This window comes from Cibotium barometz, chromosome 35, assembly GCF_041138505.1.
Source record: "Cibotium barometz isolate CiBa-2024 chromosome 35, ASM4113850v1, whole genome shotgun sequence".
NCBI lineage: Eukaryota > Viridiplantae > Streptophyta > Polypodiopsida > Cyatheales > Cibotiaceae > Cibotium > Cibotium barometz.
In genome coordinates this window covers 524818-547314 of record NC_141080.1, presented here as the reverse complement: position 1 = coordinate 547314, position 22497 = coordinate 524818, and the positions used below count along the sequence as shown (strand labels likewise).

The 22497-nt window shown below is 41.0% G+C and overlaps 1 pseudogene; it reads left to right on the top strand.

The window, feature by feature from the left end:
* The first annotated feature begins 912 nt into the window (after positions 1-912).
* Positions 913-17331, top strand: LOC147618033 (uncharacterized; annotated as a pseudogene).
* The last annotated feature ends 5166 nt before the right edge of the window (positions 17332-22497 follow it).

The following is a 22497-nucleotide window of genomic DNA, read 5'->3' as shown; positions in this document are numbered from 1 at the left end:
GCTCCGGATAGGCGAACACTGTGCTGTAAAGCACGCTAGGACCCCTTTAACGATACGCTCATCTTGAGCTATCACATGCCCTAGTCCATGTTTGACCATAAGTAAGGGGGTAAAAAACGGGTTGAAACCAAGACGAAAACAAGTAAAAATGGGATGCGAAACACCTGAGAAACCACTTGTGTGGGCTTCAAGGGTAGTTACCAACACTCGTAGGGTACCCACGTCACATGCATCTATGCTCTGGTCAGGTGCTAGAGTCAGAGCAACTAGAAAGCGTTTTAGTTTACGCAGGCTCACACCATCCCTCCACGTTAGCATCTTGGCCTTCAGTCGGAACCCAAGGAAGTGCACCCAAGATCCAGGAATAGCGGCCTAGTGACTCATCCTATGACTCTGAAGTCATGGAAGTACACCCTACCAAGAACTCTAAGGAAGCAAGCCAAAACATGCTATTTTGGGCCCCACAACCCGAATCTAGCATGTTTAGTCAGCTAATAGAGACCTTTAGTAGAGCTACACGCTCTGAACATGCGACAAGTGAAGTAAACGAAGAAGGAGGGGAAGTAGACTCACCATTCACATCTCATGTAGACCCTACTCTCCCAAAGAGTGTCCATGTGGATAATCTACCACTTCATTTAATGAAGGCCCTACTGTGAGCTACCACCTTCTGATGCTCTTCCTAAAGTAGAGGTCCCTAGAAGTCAATCCATAAGAAGTGACATTGCGTCCACTTCAAGAGAACCGTTTGGCATGCCAAGTTTAGATGGGATATTTCTCAATAAAAATTGGGAATATGATCTACATACGGAGGCTCTGACTGACCTATACACGGGTTACACATACCATGTAGGTTGGTTAGAAGTTATACGATCTATATCTAGTGCCACCAATCTAGATGAACAACAACAAATGATATGTGAGGTTATTCATAGAATTATCCAATTCGAGAGGCAGAATAGGGGAGTGAACCTAGCTTCCACTGGCCCTATGAGATTTTTGGATACGGGCAAGGCCAAACAACCAATCCTGTCACAATTGGAGACTCCCTCGGTGAGTCCCATAGATCCTTCGTATGTTGTTTCGCCTGGAGTCTCAATGCAGGTTGAGCCCACGAGCAGTAACTTTAGCTTTCCAAATTTGGCTCAACTTTCCATTAGGGAATCCACAATGCCTACTCCGATGTGATGGGCATGACGGAAAGTGCACCCATTACCACTGTAGTTAGTACAACACCGCTACCTAGTCGTACAGTACCTACAACAGTGCGTACCAGTGCATATCGACCATATGTACCTATCTCTACTCATGCTCATGTATCTCCTACGCCTCTTGTTATGCCAATGGTGTATGCTCCACGAATGCCTTATCACAACCCTTATCCAAGAGGAGCTAGGCCTAGTCACATATCATATCCTATGTCAGCTGCATACATATCAAGACCACTACCAACTCCTGTCAACCAGGCCATCCCAGAAGTGCCTTCACCAGCTATGCCTGCTTACTTAGGTGATCTAGCATCCTTTGCTCAAATGATCGGACAATCTATTGCGGAAAACATGCGTGGCATGCCTGAGAGAGAGCCTAGAGGCAAGGCGGTACAAGTTGCCAAGCTCACTTAGAACTTCAGTGGTAACGAAGATGTTAGGAAGCACATTGAAGTTTTTGAACACGTGTGTGATTCCTTGGAAGAGCACAATGAGCTACATAAATGTAAAGCCTTAGGCTTAACCTTGATGAGTGGAAAAGCCGGAGATTGGTATCAAATTTTAAGGGTTGAAGAGCGTACTCACTATCCCACTCTTAAGAGATTGTTCTTGAAAGAATACATACATGAGGGTGTGCTTTGTGGAGTAGCATCTCAACTCCAAAAAAGCTGAATGCGAGGAAGGAGAGTCAGTGAGAGACTTTATTAGTCGACTAAAGCATCTAAATTCTCGTTGTACTCCCGATGAGCGCTTCAATAACAACCAATTTCTTGATAGATTCATTCGAGGATTGTGCCACGAGGACATATACAATGGCCTAGTCATTAGAGGTCTTATGACGTGGGAAGCGGTCACTACGAATGCAATCCAGTTAGAAGACAACTTGATGATTGTAGGTAGAAAGGTGTCTTCGAAGACAAAGTCCGTTTTACTGGGCGCACGAGCCAATGATTGTAAAACCTATTGCCAAGGAGCCCAAGATATCCGAAATGTCTCTAGAGCTGACCTTACTAAGGCTCTCCAAGAATACTTTAGGGGTAATCGAGCTCCTCAAAATAGCCATATGTACCCAAGAAGAGAGCAACAATGGTGTTCGGTTTGCTTAGGACCATATAGCACGAGTGAATGTCCCACATTCAGAGTTAAATTCAATGGGACTTGCAATGCATGTGGTAAGTATGGCCATCAATCTAAGGATTGTCTAGTACTTAAGCGTATGTTATAGCAAATCAGGCAACCACTAGCCTGGTCAAACACACCTCAAATACCCGCACTGATGCCTCCACCACCTATCGAGCAACTGTCACAACACATAGTTCCAAGGGACCCAAATGTAGTCCCGTTTGTGCCGTTACCACCGCCAGTGCTAGGACCGCAACCTCCACATCCAAGGATTACCCCTATAAACCAGATGGGTTGTGAGTCACATAGTGCGTGTGGGGATTATGAGGAGGATATAGACCCCACTGTTTCATATGGGATTGATGCGTTTGAAATGACTCCGCAGTACTACACGGAGGATAATTTTGGGCAAGTCAAGCCTGTATATCAAGCGGCTTCTCTCACCACAAGAGGGCAAAACCTTAATACCTTGGCGAGGAGACACCTCTTCAATGCTACGATTGTGGTGGACCGCATCGTGTAGCGGAGTGCCCTAATAGGCTACCGAAGATCGCTACTCAAATGCAACCAAATCAAGGGAGCACGTCGAGAATGTCGGTACTTACATGTAATCGTTGTGGCATAGATCATTTGATTGCTCAATGTCCACATAATCCGAGTGCACCAATGAGGCACTAGGAACCACACCTATTGTACCCACGAATGTAGTCACACGATCAATGCTTTAAAATCAAAACTACATTCTTGAAGAGAGGGATACTGCATCAATTGCTCGAGCAAAGAAAAAGAAAACGCGACGAAAGAGATCGCTCAATGCCACAAGCTCCAAACCTAGTTCGAAGACTAATATAGGGACAGGAGATGACCCCGTGTATATGAATGATCCTGAAGATGATTCTGATTCAATAGAAACCATGGGGACCAAAGCCACTACTTTAAAGGAGGAACCCACGCAGGAGCTCAACGAAGGAGAATCAAGCGAATACATAAATCAAGGGAAACAAAAGGAAACTCCTCCGGCCACACAACCAAGTCAACTAATGCCCTCTCGGCTACCCAGACTGACTGAGACTCCCAAAGACAAGCCACATGGGCCAAAAACCCTCAACAAAAAGATTGGAACCTACCCAAACCCAGTAGAGGAGATTGAACAAGTGCAACACTTAAGGGGTTTGGTGGAAGAAACACAAAGAGAACTAGAGCCAAACCCTAGAAAAATCAAAATTCCAGACACAGTGTTTCCTACACAAGTTCAGCCTCACAAGAATCATAAACCGTTAGCTATACCTAGTATCATTCGCGGGAAGAAAGTGAGGATAGGACATCAAGAAGTGGGCAGACACCTTTCTTGATGGAAAGAATGTTTAGTGATGAGGGAATGCCTGACCCCATCGAAGAGGAAGTGATTTCATCTTTAGGAGCCCCTACTCAGGGGCCGATATCTCGAAAAGTACCGTTGAATGTGTCCAAACTAATGGATTTCATGTCCTCTGAAATCAGAACCACGATCATATCCAAGTTATACAGAGATCCTGAGCTATATTCTTGGCTCTTCGGGCATTTCTCAATGGAGAACTAAAAGCGGGGTTACCACAATTTGCAAATATGGATAGACCCGACACGCTTCAAGATGAGGAGGAACATTTGGATCTACAACGCAACCTAGATGAAGACTCGGTCGTTGAAATACCTATTAACAAGTTGGGACAGTACTTTGAAGGTGACGAATCTAATGCAACCCTCCCCATTACTACAAGGGATTAGCTCTAAAGGGAATCCTTGATGGTGGTGCTGGAGTGAGCATTGTGAATAAAAACTGTTGGGAATCTATGGAAAGACCTCACCTAGAAGTCACAAACATAGTGGTTAAGATGGCAAACGGAACTATAGCTAAACCTATTGGAATGTTAAGGGACCTTAAGATCAAGGTTCTGGGATACAAGGTAAGACATACCTTCATTGTAATGGATTTCTCTAAGCATCCTATGTCATATCAAATGATCTTAGGACATCCTTTCATGAGGGAAGCACAAATGGTGCATGACTGGTCGAAAAACCATGTCTACCTATAATTCTAGGACTCTGTCATTCGAGTTGATCTTGAGAATGGTTGCACACATCCTTTAGGAAGCAAGGTTATCATTGATAATAGATCGGATACCACTATTCACTCAGCCCCATTAAAGTATTGCTATACATGCAAAAAAGAGACTGATAATGGGAAAGATTCTCCTTATATGGATGTCCTACCGGGCATGACTGAGTTGGATAACGTTGATTGGGTACACCTAGCAGCAGCAACCATAGACACATGGGGAAATAGAGGCACAAGTTGGGTAATGCCTGAGGGGCAAGATATGCCACCATTAGTGCCAATAAACATGATAGGGGTTATGCACTCCTGATGGCAAGAAAGTGGCAAACTCCCTTGACACTAACAGTAGCAAAGACTCTGTCCAACGCAACTCCGAGTCTGAATCTCAAGAAGAAACTGACTCTGAGCCTGATGAGGGGTATGAATCAAATATTCACCCAAGTGTGAAAGCAACATGCTCAAAGCCTAGGACAATGACCTCTTGCACTTCATTCGTTGCAGTTCATCCGAGAGAGAGGGGGACACAAGTGAAGATCGACCAAGTGAGTCCGACTCTGATAGAAACAAAAATCAAAAACTTGGTAAGAAGAAAATGAGACATAAGAGACAATGCTATCGAGCTAATGTACGAACTACAATTAACAAAGAGAGATCCACTACTGCAGAATGGCTTAGTTATGTAGGATCTATTGACGCTCATCGAAAGTTAACCGATAATTGGGGGCAATACCTCCAAAATGTTATGTGGTGTATTCCGCAACCTCATGACATTGCCCAATTAGAAATCGAAGAGAAGCCGAAACTAAGTCATACTGCGAGAAGGCATCAAAACCGAGAGTTAGCTCACGCGGAATTAAAAGAAAAAAGCCTGGCACAATAAGAACCGGTAGACTTACACCCCGCACTCGAGCATTTCAAATCGTTTACCACCACAGGGGAACGCAAAGTCATCTACACAAAATCCCAACGAATGCCTACCAATGGGAATAGCGGTGTCTACGATGGCCCGGCGGTAGTTAAGGAGATAGAACTAGCAGATCCAGGTGAGGAGTCTAACCCAGTTTTTATTGCTGAAGACCTCACCAAGACGGAGGAAGCTACACTTAAGAGGCTTCTTAAAGAATTCAAAGACATATTTTCTTGGACATATCATGATATGAAGGGTGTTCCACCCTCTCTGGTGCAACACACAATTCCAATGATTAGCACTGCTAAACCAGTCCAGCAACGTCCCTACCCAATGAATCCTAAGTATGCAAAGATTGTACAAGAGGAAATTGAAAAGCTTATAAAATGTGGATTCATATACCCTATTGCACTCAGAATGGGTTTCTCCGATAGTCATTGTACCAAAGAAGAATGGAAAACTCAGAGTGTGCGTTTCACAAAAATGTTAATGCAGCCACCAGAAGGGATCATTACCCCTTGCCATATTCTGAACATGTGCTTGAAAGAGTTGCAGGCAAGGAGGCATATAGCTTTTTAAATGGGTACTTTGGTTATAATCAGATCACAATTCCAATAGAGAACCAAGCTAAAACAGCATTTATCATGGAGTTTGGAGTTTGGAGTGTTTGCCTTTCGCGTCATGGCCTTTGGCTTGACCAATGTACTTGCAACATTCCAACGATTGATAAACACAGCCTTTAAGGAATATCTAGGGGGATTTTGTGAAGATTTCTTAGATGATCTTTGTGTTCATTCCTCTTGGGGACGAGCACTTGATGTGTTTACGAAAAATATTTGAAAGGTGTAGATTATATCGCATCTCATTGAATCCTTTCAAATGCCAATTCTGGGTTAAACACGGAGTTATTCTAGGGTATATAGTGTCCAAAAATGGGACTTCCACTGACGAGAGTAAAATCAAGGTCATTCTGGAATTGCCCCCACCCACCAACTATAAGGGAGTCCAACGCTTTTATGGGCCATGTTGGTTATTATCGAGAAGGTTTATTTTATTCTTCGTTGAGATAGCTCGACCATTGTACAAGCTTCTCATCGAGTTTATTTGGACCGAAGATTGTGACCGTGCATATGAGCTATTAAAGAAGGCCTTGGCGAGTGCTCCAATCTTGAGAATGCCTAACTGGGATTTAATCTTCCATGTGCATATTGATGCATCAAACTTTGCTATTGGGTGTGTACTAACTCAACCGGGAGAACATAAACTAGACTACCTCATTAGCTTTGCCAGTGGCCAGTTGAACGATGCTAAAATGAACTACACCACTACCGAGCGAGAAGGGTTGGCAATGATATATGCGGTAAGAAAATTCCATTATTACCTCCTTGTTGCCACCAAGTTTGTTTTCTATGTGGATCATCAAGCATTGTTGTATCTGGTAAACAAAACATGCTCCACAAGAAGAATCACATGATGGTTATTGATTCTTCTTGAGTTTGATTTCACTGTTGTTGTTGAGAGACCTGGCAAAAAACATGTCATGGGGCTGATCATTTGTCTCACATACCTAATGGTGAAGCTCCTATGGGAGTTGATGATGACTTACCTGACACTTCCTTGTTCATGGTGGAGACAATGCCTAAATGGAGTGAGAAGATTGTTAACTTTTTGGTTAATGGCTTTTCACCCAAGGAGCTTCGTAAAGATCTAGCTCGAAAGCTGATCAGGGAATGCAAACCCTATTGCCTGATGGCCGGGACTCTTTATAAAAGAGGAAAGGATGACGTTCTTAGGTGTTGTGCCCGAGAGGATGAGTATCTATACATTTTGCAAGAAGCACACATGGGTGTAGCCGGTGGTCACTTCTCAGGAGACTTAACTGCGCGAAAGATCTTACAATCAGGGTATTGGTGGCCCACTATGTTCCAAGATGCATCACTTTTTGTGAAGGGTTGCGATGAATGCCAATGCTACAAGAAACCCCAGTGGAAAGATCAGATGCCCCTACACCCAATTAAAGTAAACCAACCATTTGAGAAGTGGGGTTTAGTCTTTGTACGTCCAATTAGCCCAGCGGCCTGCAACACACAATCTCGCTATATTATTGTGGCCACTGACTATGTGACCAAATGGGCTGAAACGAAAGCGACACGTAAGGTAGATACGAGGACAACAACAAAGTTCCTCTTTGAAAATATAATCACACGCTTCGATTGTCCTTTTGAACTTGTGAGCGACCACGGTACGCATTTTATAAATGAAGTGATTAAGGAGCTCACAACAAATTTCATGATATCCCATTATAAATCTACTCCTTATTATCCACAAGCGAATGGCCAAGCCGAGAGTAGCAACAAGACCTTAATCTCTATTCTGACAAAGACTGTTGAGGCTCATCGCACGAATTGGGATCTAAAGCTTACGACAACTTTACGGGCCTATCGTACTACGTACAAAGTGGCTATTAATTGCACACCATTCAAGATGGTATATGGCCAAGAAGTAGTCATGCCATGGGAATTTGTCATTCCTAGGATTTGTGTTGCTACTCAAGGGGGTTGGGATGGTAATCCCTTAGTAGAGCGTTTGTATATCTTGGAGTGGCTAAATGAAGAAAGACAATTGGCTGTGTACAATGCCCTTATGAAGAAGGATAGAAGGAAAAAATGGTTTGATCGCCACCTGAAAGATAAGGACATTAAAGTCGGGGATAAAGTCCTAATGTATGGAGTGTGTAACGAAAAGAAGAAGCTCAAATATGCTAGTAAGGGACCGTATAGCGTATGTGAAATTACCCCGCAAGGTACCATCCAAGTGGAGACTCTCGATGGAGTTGAAACTATTGGATTCCTCAATGGGAGTAAATTCAAAAGATACTATGATCCCCTGAGCCAAGAGGAGCTACATGCAATCCATCAGAAGAAGGCAACTAAAGATACAAGCGCGAAGATACAAGCGAGAGTTGAAGCCAAAGAACGTCAACAACGTGTTAGACGCCAAACGAGAAGCCAACTTGGGGATTACGCAAGCATTTTTCGAGGAGGCAGAGGAGGATTCACTGGAATCTGACCCGTCTCTAAGATACCCAACTGAGCTACAGAGTCCTTACGGGGAGGTGCTATATAATGCATTATTGGATACAAGAGCTCAACACAATTTGCTATCATATGGAGTGTAGTGTCAACTTGGAAAACCACCTTTATCCAAGAGTGCTATTCAAGTTAAGGGTATCAATAAGAAAAAAACCCCTGTCTCGGGAATTCTACACACTCTTGTTACCTATGACAAGGGGACCGTAATTCAAAGCTTTTTGGTTATGCCTGCTAGTACCATGGAGGGGACTGTAAACTTAGGGCGCAAATGGATGTTAGCCACCAAGTGCAATATTGATTGGGCAACCAAGCGAGTTACAACGCAAGAACTAGCTTGACCACTCTAGGATGCGCACCTAAGCCATCAACTCTGGACAAAATGCTAGATAATGAAAAATCACAAAGTCAAGTGGCAACACCATCTGTGATTGTTTGCCACCCCTCTAACGCTTCAACGCCAAGAGTGGAAACAGGCAGTGTGGTCTCCAAGGCTCCGCTTACTATACCAAAGAGTACATACAAATGGGTCACAAAAGCTTCGTTAATGACTACCCCTCTAACGCTTCAACGCCAAGAGTGGAAACAGGCAGTGTGGTCTCCAAGGCTCCGCTTACTATACCAAAGAGTATATACAAATGGGTCACAAAAGCTTCGTTAATGACTACCTCCACTGCTCAATCTCGTTCAGACAAGAAGCTTCATAGTAGGAAAGTAGCTACCCACCCGAGAAAAGGCAACATAACATCACGTTGGATTCCTAAAAAATTATTAGTAGCCCAAGGGTACTACGAAGGGAATGACCAGATTTGGGTCCCTAAACATAAGCTGAATCCCTCTACATCGCTTGTAAAACCTTGCAAACCAAATGTTGCCACCCCAACAACAATTCAAGACCATGGTAAGGGAAAGGTAATAGAGTGCTCCACACCACTTCTTCTAGAGCTAGTTTGGATTCCCAAACGATATTGATCAATACCACCAAGCTTAGGAAGGGGGGAGCCACATGAAGCTTCTAGCTCCTCATGCCAGGCACACATTGATATAGAAGTTTCTACATACTCTATAAATACTCTTGTCAACACCCACCAAGAGACCAATGAGTCTACATCTCCCCTTGTAAAAGTATCGTTGGAAACCATTTCCTCCATTCGTTCATGGGAGCGTACACTACCATCTCTGCAATTTGATGTGGCCACAAGGGTCATAAAAAGCTATCTACCCACATCACCACCTATAACCCACTAGACAAATTGGTTCCAAGGGGCTACAACATCATTACAAAAGAGATGATCTACCCAAGGAAGGGGGGAGCATGTACTTACGTTCGACATTCTCTTGCTTCCCTGACCTTCTCCCCTAACCAGGTAACTCCCAAATTCGAGGGGATGTATATATATAGCTTCATACACAAAAAAGAAAAGAAAAGAAAACCAAAAAATAGTAAAAAGAGCAAGAGCACATTAAGAGGAGAAACATCCACATACAATTAGTGACTAGATTAACCTGTCTTCATAAACCTACTGATGCTATATCTGTGTTTGCAGATATGGCAGATGCACGAGCATCACACACTTCATCCACTCCCACCTTTGGTGATCTGTACCTTTCTCAGATATTTCACATGTGCTATCCTGTAATTAAAACCGAATTGGATCATATAGATGTACTAGCCAGAGAGGGAAATGTTGAGGAATTAGAATGGCTAATTCGCCTATTGACCCCCATGACTGTCCGTAGAGGATGTATCCCCGATAGCCCAAGACTTTCTTTTTCCACAGGATGACTATCCTCGCATAGTTACATTCTTGACGAGTTTATGTGGATGGGAAAACGAAGAAGATATATCTGACGAATGAATGGATGGATGAAACTCATGGCACTATCGAAAGTGTTAGTGTGGTGACTGGTAGGTAGGTTAGTGTTTTCGAGTTGTTTCTAGTTTTGTGTGCTTAAACAAACCTTATTTTTTCCCGCTGATGTGCCTCTCGAGGTATAGTGTTTATTAGTTATTGTACAGGTTGAAATTTTGAGGTGGGTTTGCTTTCAAGTCCTGAGACTGCCGCAATGTTCATCATAAATATCTACATCAAATTGCAGGCTTTCTCATCGAATCAAGGAGATTCCCAATTTACAGGTGTAATTCTTCCATGCCCACTCTCTTTAATTTTTATTGTTCAATTGTATAAATTAGGATGCATGACCACATGGAATTTGTCAACGCACTACTTAGTTTTTGAAGTTGCCTAACGTGTTAGTATAATCATTAATGAGTTTAACCTTATTTAAAAAATTCTTGGGAATGCATGAAGTCTTTAGTTAACCTTGCAATGGTTGTCTTAGGTCTAGGGTTATAACCATCTTAATGTTTGAACAACCTGGCCGCGTGTGTGTTGACCTCTGAGAGACATAGATTTTACCCCTTTGACGAAAGGATGTAAGAACACATTATAGTTTAGGAGCAAAAATCCAAAGAGATCAATTTAAAAAAAAATCTATAAATATGTGCTGTAATGTCGGCCTATTGCCCTATTGACACTTGGTAGGTGAGGAGTATTCTACTCCAGACCGATGCCCTGGGTTGGTAAGGGGTAGCCTTGCCTAAGGTGAGCTAATAGATTCCTGGGGAATGCCTTGTGTTAAACATGGCACCAGGATCGATGCTAGTTTTGCCTTAGGGAGGTTGCCGTTGTGTGTTAAAATTGTCACGTGCATAAAGAAATAATGACAAAAGGCTCCTATAACTTTGATGTTTCTTGTGTCCCTAGGATCTTGGGATTATGTGGTCATTTGTTTATTTATTAAGCTTGGTAATTTTCTTTGACTTAGGCCAGTTATTTATAGACCTTGATTAACTTTTGACACATTGCTAACTCTTGAATTACTTTCACTAATTTTAAACTCCTGTTAATTTGCTACGCTAGCTCATTCATGTGACCCCTTAAACTAAGTTCTCATGGCAAACTTCCATTGTGGTCTAACATGCTTGATTTTCTTACACTTTATATCTTTTGAATTCCAGCATACTTTCACTCTACTTCCCTGTTTTGTAGATACAATCTACCAAACAAACCCCTGTCAAGCTTACCATCCCATAGCTTCCGAGGACGGAATCTACATCAGGAAAGGGGGCCTGTTAACCTATGATGGACATTGAGACGTATTACTTTTTACGTCATATAATTATTTTAAGTATTCTGAGTCATGGGCCGGGCCTGTCGGCACCACATGTAAAGGGATTGGGTGATCGCCGATGAGAGGGTAAAGGGATTGGGTGATCGCCGATGAGAGGCATGGGCCGGCGGGCCTGTCGGCACCACATGTAAAGGGTAAAGGGATTGGGTGATCGCCGATGAGAGGCACACCTCGAATGTCATCAGGATAAGGGTTAGAATCGGTCGGCCATGTGTGGACGCCCATGTGTGAATGGCTAGGTTTCATATAAGAGTCAAATGTAACCCTAAAACTCTCATTCTCAATGTGTTGAATACAAGAAGTGCTCTTGCCTTATCTTCTCCGTCCCCTGCTCTTGCGTGTGAGAAAGTGAGTGAGAGAGAGAGAGGATAGCGATCGAGCATTGCGTGGCGGCACGGCGGCGGCAAGGCGGTAGAGCAGCGAGCGACGGCGGCTCCTTCTTCACTACTACGCGAGAATCCTTCACGACGGCGGCAAGGCGGTAGAGCAGCGGCGGCGGCTCCTTCTTCTTCACTACTACGCGAGAATCCTTCACGACGGCGGTCTGAGCGGTCTGAGCGGTCTGAGCGGTGAGTGACACACCTTCGCTCCCTATTTGAGCTTGCTAGTTTCTGGTTGTGTGCTTACAGCCGCTAGTGCAGGCTCTCATACGGTGTCTGGCAAGTCCCCAGCTCTGACACGTGCGGTAAAAGCTCACATCATTTTTTATTTATTTTTGGTTGAATTCTCTAGTTACTGGTTGTGGCTTGTTTATTGGCGTAGAGTCCTTGAGGGAGGAAGTGTCATCGACGAGGGTGGCTCTCGTAAGTACCTGTAAGGAGAGGGTGGCTCTTGTAAGTACCTGTAAGGAGAGGGTGGTGCTATGGGAGCTCGTGTTTGCCTGGCTCCAAAGGGGATGGCGATGAGATGTCTAAGGAGAGACCTTCTCTTCCCGTGATAATATCATGTATCCTTGCAAAAAATGTGGGAGTAGGCTGCTTTCTTTAGCATGTGCCTATTTTTCTATCCTTGAAAAAAATGGTTGCTTTGTTTAGCATGCGCATGCGCTTGTTTTTTATGTTTTTTAATTGAGCATGTTATTTTTTTATTGCTATTCATGTGTCCACCTGTGGATGCTTGCTTTTCTACAGGCAGCTTAGGCTACCCAAGGTAACAAGCTAGATCATGGTAGGTGTAGACATTGCAACTCAACTTTAATTTATATGCTTCAAAGAAAAATCTTGAGGAAATAAATTAAAAGAGTCAAAGAAAGAAGAAGGTGCTAGAGTATAAACATGGAGCATGTAGGAAGAGCCCCTCTGCTTACCTCGACATGAAATGGACAACATTATAGATAGTCTTTTTGCACATCAATGTGATTATTTAATGGCCATCAACAACAACCTGCAGCTACATTGTAGGCCTCATAACATTAGTAGGTTTAGGGATTACAACTCAACTTTAATAAGAAAAGTATAAATGTAAAGAAAAACGTTGAGGAAAGTAATTAAAAAAGTCAAAGAGAAATGTTACAGCGGGAAGTAGTTAAAAGAGAAAGAAAAACATTGAGGGAAACAATTACAAGAGTCAAAGAAAATAGAAAGTGTTGGAGCATGAAGAACGCAAAGAAAAGAAGAAAAAGAAAAGTGGAAAAATTAACCTTGATGGAGAATCCAAGCTCTCTACTCTACAAACCTAGCACCCAAATAGCCACACATCAACCAACCACTACAACAAAAAGAGGGGTTAGTGACGGTTATAGTGTGGCTTTTATAAAAGGATCTAAAAAAGTGTCGGGGTGTAAGCATCGTTATTTTTTTCGATGCTATTTCCCAAGTTATAACCGCCGCTATATCCCACGCTATTTTTGCCACTCAATAGCACTATCAAAAAACATCAGCGTCTCTATTTTTGCCGCTTAGTGGCGCTGATAATAACATCAGTGTCACTATTTTTGCCACTCAACAGTGTTGTTATAAAAATCAGTGTTGCTATTTGTCCCACTCGATGAATTCGGCCCTTTATTCGGAAGCAAAGCATCAGCAAGACGTAGCAACTGAAGCAAGCGATCTTTGCCATTCTTGGGTCTATCAGCGATGCTGATAGAAAATGTTACCATGCTATTTCTGCCGCTCAGGGGCTTTGTGAAATTTTTTTGGTGGTAGATTAGGGCTAATGCCCTAATCTATCCCAAAAAAAAAATCAATATATTGAAGACTGTTCTAATTTGTACAAACAGACATATGGACATATGAAAATACATTTGAAACATAGTAACTCCCGAAGTGTTAATTTTATTAAATCCCAAATGCCATAAAAAGCGAGTTACATCCAAAATGCCATAACAAGCAAGTTACATTAAGTATGGAGTCACACAATATGCCAGTCTCTACTCATCCTCCTCCTTCTCCTCCTCCTCCTCCTCGCCTATCACCTCTTCATCATCTTCTTGTATCACACAAGATTAAGTAATGCTAAAAAACAAACTAGATAAATTTCTAAAAGCTTATAAAACCAAAATAATATAAACTTACAATGGGCATAGCTTCATAGTTCAAAGCGACACCCTATTGTCAAAACCATTCAAATGTGGCCGAGATCCCATTGCGATAAGCAAAGTCATACTCCTCACACGAGAAGGAGAACGGCCCACATCTCATTTTCCTACGTTAAACACACATTAAAAAAAGAACAATTTGTATAAGATTTAACTCTTTGAAACCAAAGTTTTGAATACAAAATGTTTAGAGTTCAAATACTTACAAATTGATTGAGGAAAGATGACCTTCAACTCGATCCAAAATGAGAAGCCCCTCTTTTATGCATGCACACTTGGCTTCTTCTCTTCGTTGCTTGAATAGATAAATATTTTCCCGGTATGTCTTTTTTGCCTTCTTGCAATCCTTTTTTGATTCTCGTAGCGACTTGATGCCACCATGCTTGATGGCCTTGGCAATCAATGATTTCCTGTGACTCACATGACCCCGTATATATGATCTAGCATCTTAATATCATTAAATTGTAAGTCGGGGTGGGGCATACGAAACTCTCTTTAATACTTGCAGAATGTATTGCTTCTTAGCATTGTCTTGAGTTCTCCAGTCAATACCCCGTATATATGATCTAGCATCTTAATGTCATTAAATTGTAAGTCGGGGTGGGCCATAAGAAACTCTCTTTAATACTTGCAGAATGTATTGCTTCTTAGCATTGTTCTCTAGTCAATACCCCAAACGTTTCTTAATGTCATTAAATTGTAAGTCGGGGTGGGGCATAAGAAACTCTCTTTAATAGTTGCAGAATGTATTGCTTCTTAGCATTGTCTTGAGTTCTCTAGTCAATACCCCAAACGTTTTCGAACTCAAGATTTACAAGGTGATGCATGCGTGTCATGACATGCTTCCCCTTGATATCCTCAATGATCAACCCATCTATCCTCCTCACATGGTGTGAGGAGTTTTTTATGCCTCATGAGATGGGGTTTTGAACAAAACCCACTACAAGAAAAAAAGTTTTAGTTGTAAGAGGAGCGGATAACACACTGCGGTGATGGCAATTGTTGTGGCATGTGTGTTTTGTTCTAGAAAGAATACTAGACATCAAGGGTGATGTAATTCGAGGTCTTCAGTTATGGAAATAATACGGTTTTCATTTTTGGAAAGTAGGTAGTTACTATTTTATGTATTTAGCAGGTTTTTAAGGCAATTTTGGGTGGTTTTTATAGCATACAGAGTAAAAAAAAGGGGAGAAAGTAAAGCAAAAAATTTGTGGGGCTAAAATTAGAGAAAAAAAGTTCGAGAAGAAGTCGTGGAATTGAAGTAGAGGGCGTCGCAACTGTAGGAAAAGATAGGAAAACATAGTTTTGCTCATAGATTTCTCATCCGCGGTATCAGAATTAGGTGAACCAAAAGTCAATATTAGGGTTTTGGCATGCTTCGGACGCAATGGTGTAGTCAGTTTTTTGAGTTCAGGTTTTGTTTTTTTCCTACAGCAAACACGTCCCTCTTTTTACATAGAAGATGGTAGATTTGCAGAGATAGCTTTGGTCGGATTGTATTGGTTTGCAAGAGAACAAGTTTCAGTGGATTTGTGGAAAAGGAAAGAGTCTTTGGATCAGGTTTTTGTTTGGTGATTTGTTGGAATTTGACGAGTGGAGAACCCTTTGATGTAGTTTCCAGAGGTGGAACTTTCTTCAGTAGCAATGATGCTATAATTTCTTGAGTTCTTTTGGTCTCTGGAGAATCAATTCTTGGTTGAAGCTAATCTAAGCTCTCTTTCTTTCTACTCTCTCTCACAATGTTATTTCATATAGTCATCTATCTGTATTTGTTTGATGTATTATTCTTGCCTATGAAGCTTTGCATCTAGTCTCTTAATAATACTTGCTGCTATCTTATGTTCATCCATCTATAGCTTCTCTTAAAGGATTTGATTGAAATTCTTGTGAATATTTCTCCTTGGTTCTTTTTCTTGTGAAGTTGTGAGAGGTGTTATAGAGGCCATCTCTCAGAACCGTCACACACTCTGGTGTCCCCCACTGAGGAGTAGAGAGTTCTTATACAAGGCTTTTATCAATAGATTGGAATCCATCTAAAGATCAACTCAACACTCATGGCAGGTATTGGATATACGAGCCATTTAAAGGGGAGAAAGAAGAAGATATAGACTAGTTTTTGAGAAGAGTTGAGTTGATAGCACTTAGCACTATAACAGGGATGATGATGCTTACAAAGTTTGAATGGTTGGTCTATTATTGGAAGAAAGAGCCAAAGAGTGGTTTGAATATGTTGCTTACAAGAATGAAGAAAGAGAGAATTGGGGACCGTTGAGAGGAGCATTGAGAACAAGGTATGGAAAGGCTGATAATCTAGAGGATCTTTGGAGAGAGATAAGTAGATTGTATCAAGGCAAGGAGGAAGAAATTCCAGCCTTTGTCAATAGGTTTGAAGGGATTTGGAGAAGAATTATAAGGGTTTTGGGAGAAAATCAAGTACCGCCAAACAAGTTTTTGGGATTGCTCCATGGTAGCATCAAAGAAAAAGTGGAGCTTAAAGATCTAGATACTTATGTTGAAGTTATGAGAATGGCTACAAAGCAATGGAGGAAGAAGGTAAGGAAGCAAGAATTAGCCAAGAAGGAGAGAGGAACAGGTTTACAAGTGTGGCACAATCATGCAACACAAGGATTGATGGTAGAGCCTTTACATGTGGACATGCATGTGGAAAGAGAGCTTTGTGTGGAGGCTCCAAGATCCATTGAACCAAAAAGGGCCCAAGAAGATCTTCATTAAGAAATTCAAAGATTGATAGAGCAGATTGGAAACTTGAATCTTGCCATGCAAGCTATTCAAAGCCAAGTGAGAAGGCCGCAAGGTGAGAGGCAACAAAGAAACAAGTTGGAACATGTCCAATGTTCCAACAAAGAAACAAGTTGGAACATGTCCAATGTTATAATTGTGGAGAGAGAGGCCATATAGCACCTCAATGTCCTCAACCACGAAGATAACCTGGAGGTATGTATCTTATTATACACAGACCTAAGGATAATCGAGATGTAGGAAATAGAGATGGCAATCAAGGACAAGGACCTCGAATTTCACAAGGTAATGTGGGTATGATTGAGGCAGTTGTAGAAGATGAGGAAGTGGCTGGTAATGTGGGTATGATTGAGGCAGTTGTAGAAGATGAGGAAGTGGCTGATATACTTGCACAAAAAAGGAAAAGGGTTCAAAGGTGAGATGCTGAGGATGCAGGTAGAGAGACTAGAGCCACAAAGAGACAAGAAAAAGGAAAGAAGACTATGGAAGAGGGGGAATCTAGCAAGCAAGCAAGAACTAGGGCCAGGAGAAGGAAGATTGGTACGAATGACTTCCTATTGGGCAAAGGGAAACCTCCTTATAGCCTTTTGAATGATGTGAAGCGTAAGAAGGTTGATATCACTTATGCTCAACTTTTATAGCTGAGCTCTAGCATGAGGAGACAGTGGCATAAGCTTGCTGGTGTCAGGAGAGTCAGATTCAAATTGCCTCACGCTAATGTTGTTCAATTGAATAAGGTGTCTGATATATATTACCTATTGTTAATGTTTAGATTCATGGCATGAAGGTGAGCAAGGTCTATATTGATGTGGGGGAGCTCAAGTTTGTGTCATATAACTGAAGAGGCTATGTATGAGCTTGGATTCAAGATCACGGGGAAGTTAATTTTCAGTGTGAAGATGTCTAATAGCTCAAAGGTGAAGTGTCTTGGTGTGATTAAGGACTTGGAGTTGAATGTTCTTGGTCAAAAGGTGGCGATTGACATGCATGTGATGCCGGTAAGGGTTGGGGCATACCCCATCATTTTAGGAAGGCCTTGGTTGATTGCTATGAGGTCAAGAAAGGATTGGTACAGGGGTTGTATTGATTTGTTTGTTTTGATAGGGCCAAAGAGATCATGATAAGGTTTGATTTGAAGAGTGGGAGGATTTTAGACACGGGAGAAAAGTGAGAAATGGACACACAAGTTGATTCGAACTCTTTTGATCATTATGATTCATATTCTATAGGGTCTATAGATGTCTCACTTTTTTGAAAATTTTAGATTAAGGTTCCTATGGACCAATTAGATTAATCCAAATGTAGGGAGGAGATAAATTTAAGAAATAGAGAAAATCCTCCCAAAAATGAGTAAATACTCACATAAGATGAAGAGTTGACTAAGGACAAGATTATTAGTTAAAAAAGAAGAGATATTTAGATGAAATGATGCATTTTTGACACCTCAGTGTAGGGGAATTCCCCTCATGAAGGAGGCACCTATTTCACATGTGTGGTGGAGTTTTAAAATCTCAAATAAAGATATATTTCATCTCTCCTCTCTTCAACTAGATCCAAAAAATAAGCTAAACTGACCTAAAAATGGTCAAAAATTAACCAAACTGATCTGGAAAAATCTAGAATCAGTTTGCGTGGTTAGAGGCTCATTTTTTCCTATAAATGAATCCTCCCCCTTTGTAAATGGTTAATAGTGTTTTATGCACTGTTACTCTACTCCTCCCCAGAGCCAAAAACAGTGAATTCATTCATTTGTTTTTTACCATTTCCTCTTCAAAAGAATTGGTGGCCACTCTTGTTGCAAACAAGAGTAGATCCCTCAAACCATCAAGCCAAAGGAAAGCTCACAAAACTCCTTGTAAGTTAGAAATTCTACTTTTTCTTATTCTATTTTATGGTTTTCTGATTTTTGCTTTCTTTAAAATGAAAATGGATGTTATGCCTTGCTGGAAATGCTTTCTCCCTTCTCTTCATTATTGAATTCAGCCTTTCTTTATCCTAGATGTGTAATCAAATTGAGGGAATAAAAACTTTTCATATTGTTTACTCTTAATAAAGTGAAAATTGATTAGATTAGAATGATTTAAATCATCTTGGATAATTCCTAGTAAATTTTAGAGTGAAAAATTTTAAAAAATGGTCAGCCATGCAAAGGAGGTTATGGCAAAATTTTCTTAAATTTGGTGAAATAAGTTTAATCTTTTTATTATTCAAAAAGAGTAATCCCCACTGCTTGTGTATTCTAAAAGTGTTATTTTTATTCTATGCATAGAAAAATGCATGTTAGAAATATTTTTATTATAAAAGTGTTATTTTCATTAGAATTAATTTCTATGCATAGAAAGACGCAAATTGGGAATATTCTGATTATAAAAGGGTTACTTTCATCAAAATTAATTTTTATGCATAAATAGATGCATAAAAGAATTTTAATTTTTATAAAAGCGTTACTTTCATCAAATTTTGATTTTATGCATAGAAAGATGCATAAAGAAATTTACTTTTATTTCAAAAGTGTTATTCTCATCAATTTTGATTTTATGCATAGAAAGATGCATAAAGAAATTTATTTTTATTTCAAAAGAGTTACTCTCATCAATTTTGATTTTATGCATAGAAAGATGCATGAAGAATTTTTTTTTTCAAAATAGTCATTCTCATCAATTTTGATTTTATGCATAGAAAGATGCATGAAGAAATTTATTTTTATTTCAAAAGAGTCATTCTCATCATATTTGATTTTATGCATAGAAAGATGCATGAAGAAATTTAATTTTATTTCAAAAGAGTTATATGTGATGTGAATCGAGATGTGAATGAACAATAAGGGACATGAATGAATGTGTTAGCATGTGAATGAATGAGATGTGATGTGAAATGGATGTGATAAGATGCGATGTAAACTGGATAGATGTTAATGTATGTGAAGTGATGAGATGTATGGGTAGATACAAGTGGATGAGATCTGATGAGGATAAATGAGGAAATAAGTGATGAGATAGAAAAAGATGTGATTAGATGATAATGGGAACACTTATGAAATAAATGTGTATTGATGTGTGGGTAATGTGGATTGATGTGGATGGATGAGTGGATAATGTGGATTGATGTGTGGATGATGTGGATGGATGTATGGATGATGTGGATTGATGTGTGGGTAATGTGGATTGACGTGAATAGATGTATGGATGATGTGGGTTGACGTGTGGATTAATGTGGATGGATGTATGGAAGATGTGGATGCATGTATGGATACTGTGGATGGATGTGGATGGATGTATGGATGATGTGGATGAGGTGGATGGATATATGGATGATGTGGATTGATGTGTGGATGATGCAATTGGATGTGCTTTGATGTGGGAATGATGTGATGTGATAGGGATCGATGAAGGAAAAAAATTGTGGGAAGATTAGAAAAGATGGAGACTAATGTGAAAGGATGTGCAGTGATGAGAAAAGATCGAAATATTGTTGGAACCGTATTTGTATGTGAAACCTATTTTTAAATGATTGTTTTATGTCAAGAATGCTGGGGGGGAGCATTTTGACCGTCTTGTGAATGAGGTCGTGCAGACCTAGCTCATAAAGTTGTAACAGCTAACGGAGAGTCAACGGGAGACATCTCACGTAGCAAGGTCTCGGCCGAGGTCTTGACCTGCCTCGGTTCGATTTAAATGGTGAGCTTCCGATACGGTGGATGAGGGACCAAGGCAGGGGCCTATGAGTGAAGCGCTAGGTCACCTTACGAAGGATCGTAGAGGGTGTTGACCATACGATGCTCGGGCTCTAGGTCGTCTCGACGATACCCACATGTGCATCGTGGAAGATATTGGAACAAGGAGTAAGAGTTGTTTTCTGACTTCGGGCATGGAGCTGGTTGATTGAACTTGCTGGTCCTCAACGGATGAGTCCATGGCTCTTTTATATGGATCCGTTGGTTGATCTTGCTGATCTTCAATGGAGATTCCATTTTGATATGTGAATATATTGCCGGTTACTACTATGAGCTAGGAACTATCAAAAAGGCCCCTGAGTGGACAGGTGGTGAGCGTTCTGGTTGCCAATGATGCCATAGGTACACCGATGAAGGAATGATTGTAAATAAGGATTCAACCGGAGATTTTGACGATTATGATCAATGACACAATGGTTTCATTAAAAGATTATTTTTAGAAGATGCTGATTATGTGAAAAAGGCAATTTCATATTAGGTGTGTAAGTGGTGTGACTAGTTTTAAGCTTGCATGAATTTTCGGCTAGGGGGCCTGGGAACTCTTTTCCCTGGTACCCGGGACAAAACCAAACCAAATTCCTAATTGGATCCCATCACTACAGTGGTTGCGGTTGGCTAACCCATGGGACTAGATGGGGTTAGGCTGGACTGATGGATCCCTAAAATGAGACTAAATTTCTATTCGTACGATAGATGAAGTAAATCCCGGATAAAAATTGTTCTATGGAAAAGAATCAATGGATGTGCCTCTCAATGAGGAAAAAAGCACTGGTCTCTATGATCCAAGTGCGATCTTTCCTTTGATTTGACTATGGGACTTACAAGTTCGGTCATATCAGTTCAGTTAGTTAAGGCTTTTGACTACGTTAGAGAAGAGTTATCCCTGGAGGAATCGCCCATGCTTTCTGGGCAAGGGAAGTTTTTCCGAGTTCGATTTTGGAAGAACCGATGGATTAGTCTCTTGTCTAGATATCCGTGGGTGAGGCCCGAGTGTGGGACCCTCTCCCGCGCAAGAAGTGCTACTTCTGCTGCTAGCACCCCAGAATTTGTTGCACAGTGGGGTCATGGATCTTGCAGAGTGGGGTCATGGATCTTGCACAGTGGGGTCATGGATCTTGCAGAGTTAAAGATGGTGATGTGGCTGGTCATGTGGCTGAAAATTCTCATCTTCATGTGGTGATGTGAAGCCAAATGTACCCAAAGCTGAGTTGATGCAGATGCTAGCCAGTGATCTCAGTGAGGAGAAAGAATAATATTGAGGTTTGTTTGAAAGGTAGCCAAAGCTTTTTGCTAAAGACTACACTCAAACGAGAGGAACATCAAGCGTGGTTAATGAGATAAAGCTGAAGGAAGGGGCAAAACCGATGGCTCAAAAACTATGGACTTGGAAGAGACAAGTTTTGGAGGTAGAAATCACCAAGTTATTACAGGCTAGTTTTATATATCACCAAGTTATTATACAGGCTAGTTTTATATATCACCAAGTTATTACAGGCTAGTTTTATATATCACCAAGTTATTACAGGCTAGTTTTATATATCACCAAGTTATTACAGGCTAGTTTTATATATCATGTTGATGATGCAGAGTGGGTTTCTCCAGTGGTGGTAATTGTGCCTAAGAAGGGTGATAAGTGGAGGGTTTGTGTGGATTACAAACCTCTTAATGCAGCTATAAAAAGACATCACTATCCTCCCCTTTTCAAAATGACATACTAGACCAAGTTGCAGGATATGAGAGGTATTCGGTATGTGATGGATTTAGTGGTTATTTTCAGATCAAAATAGCCCGCGAGGATCAGAAAAAGACCAATTTTATCATTCCTTGGGGGGTGTTTTGTTATAGGGTTATG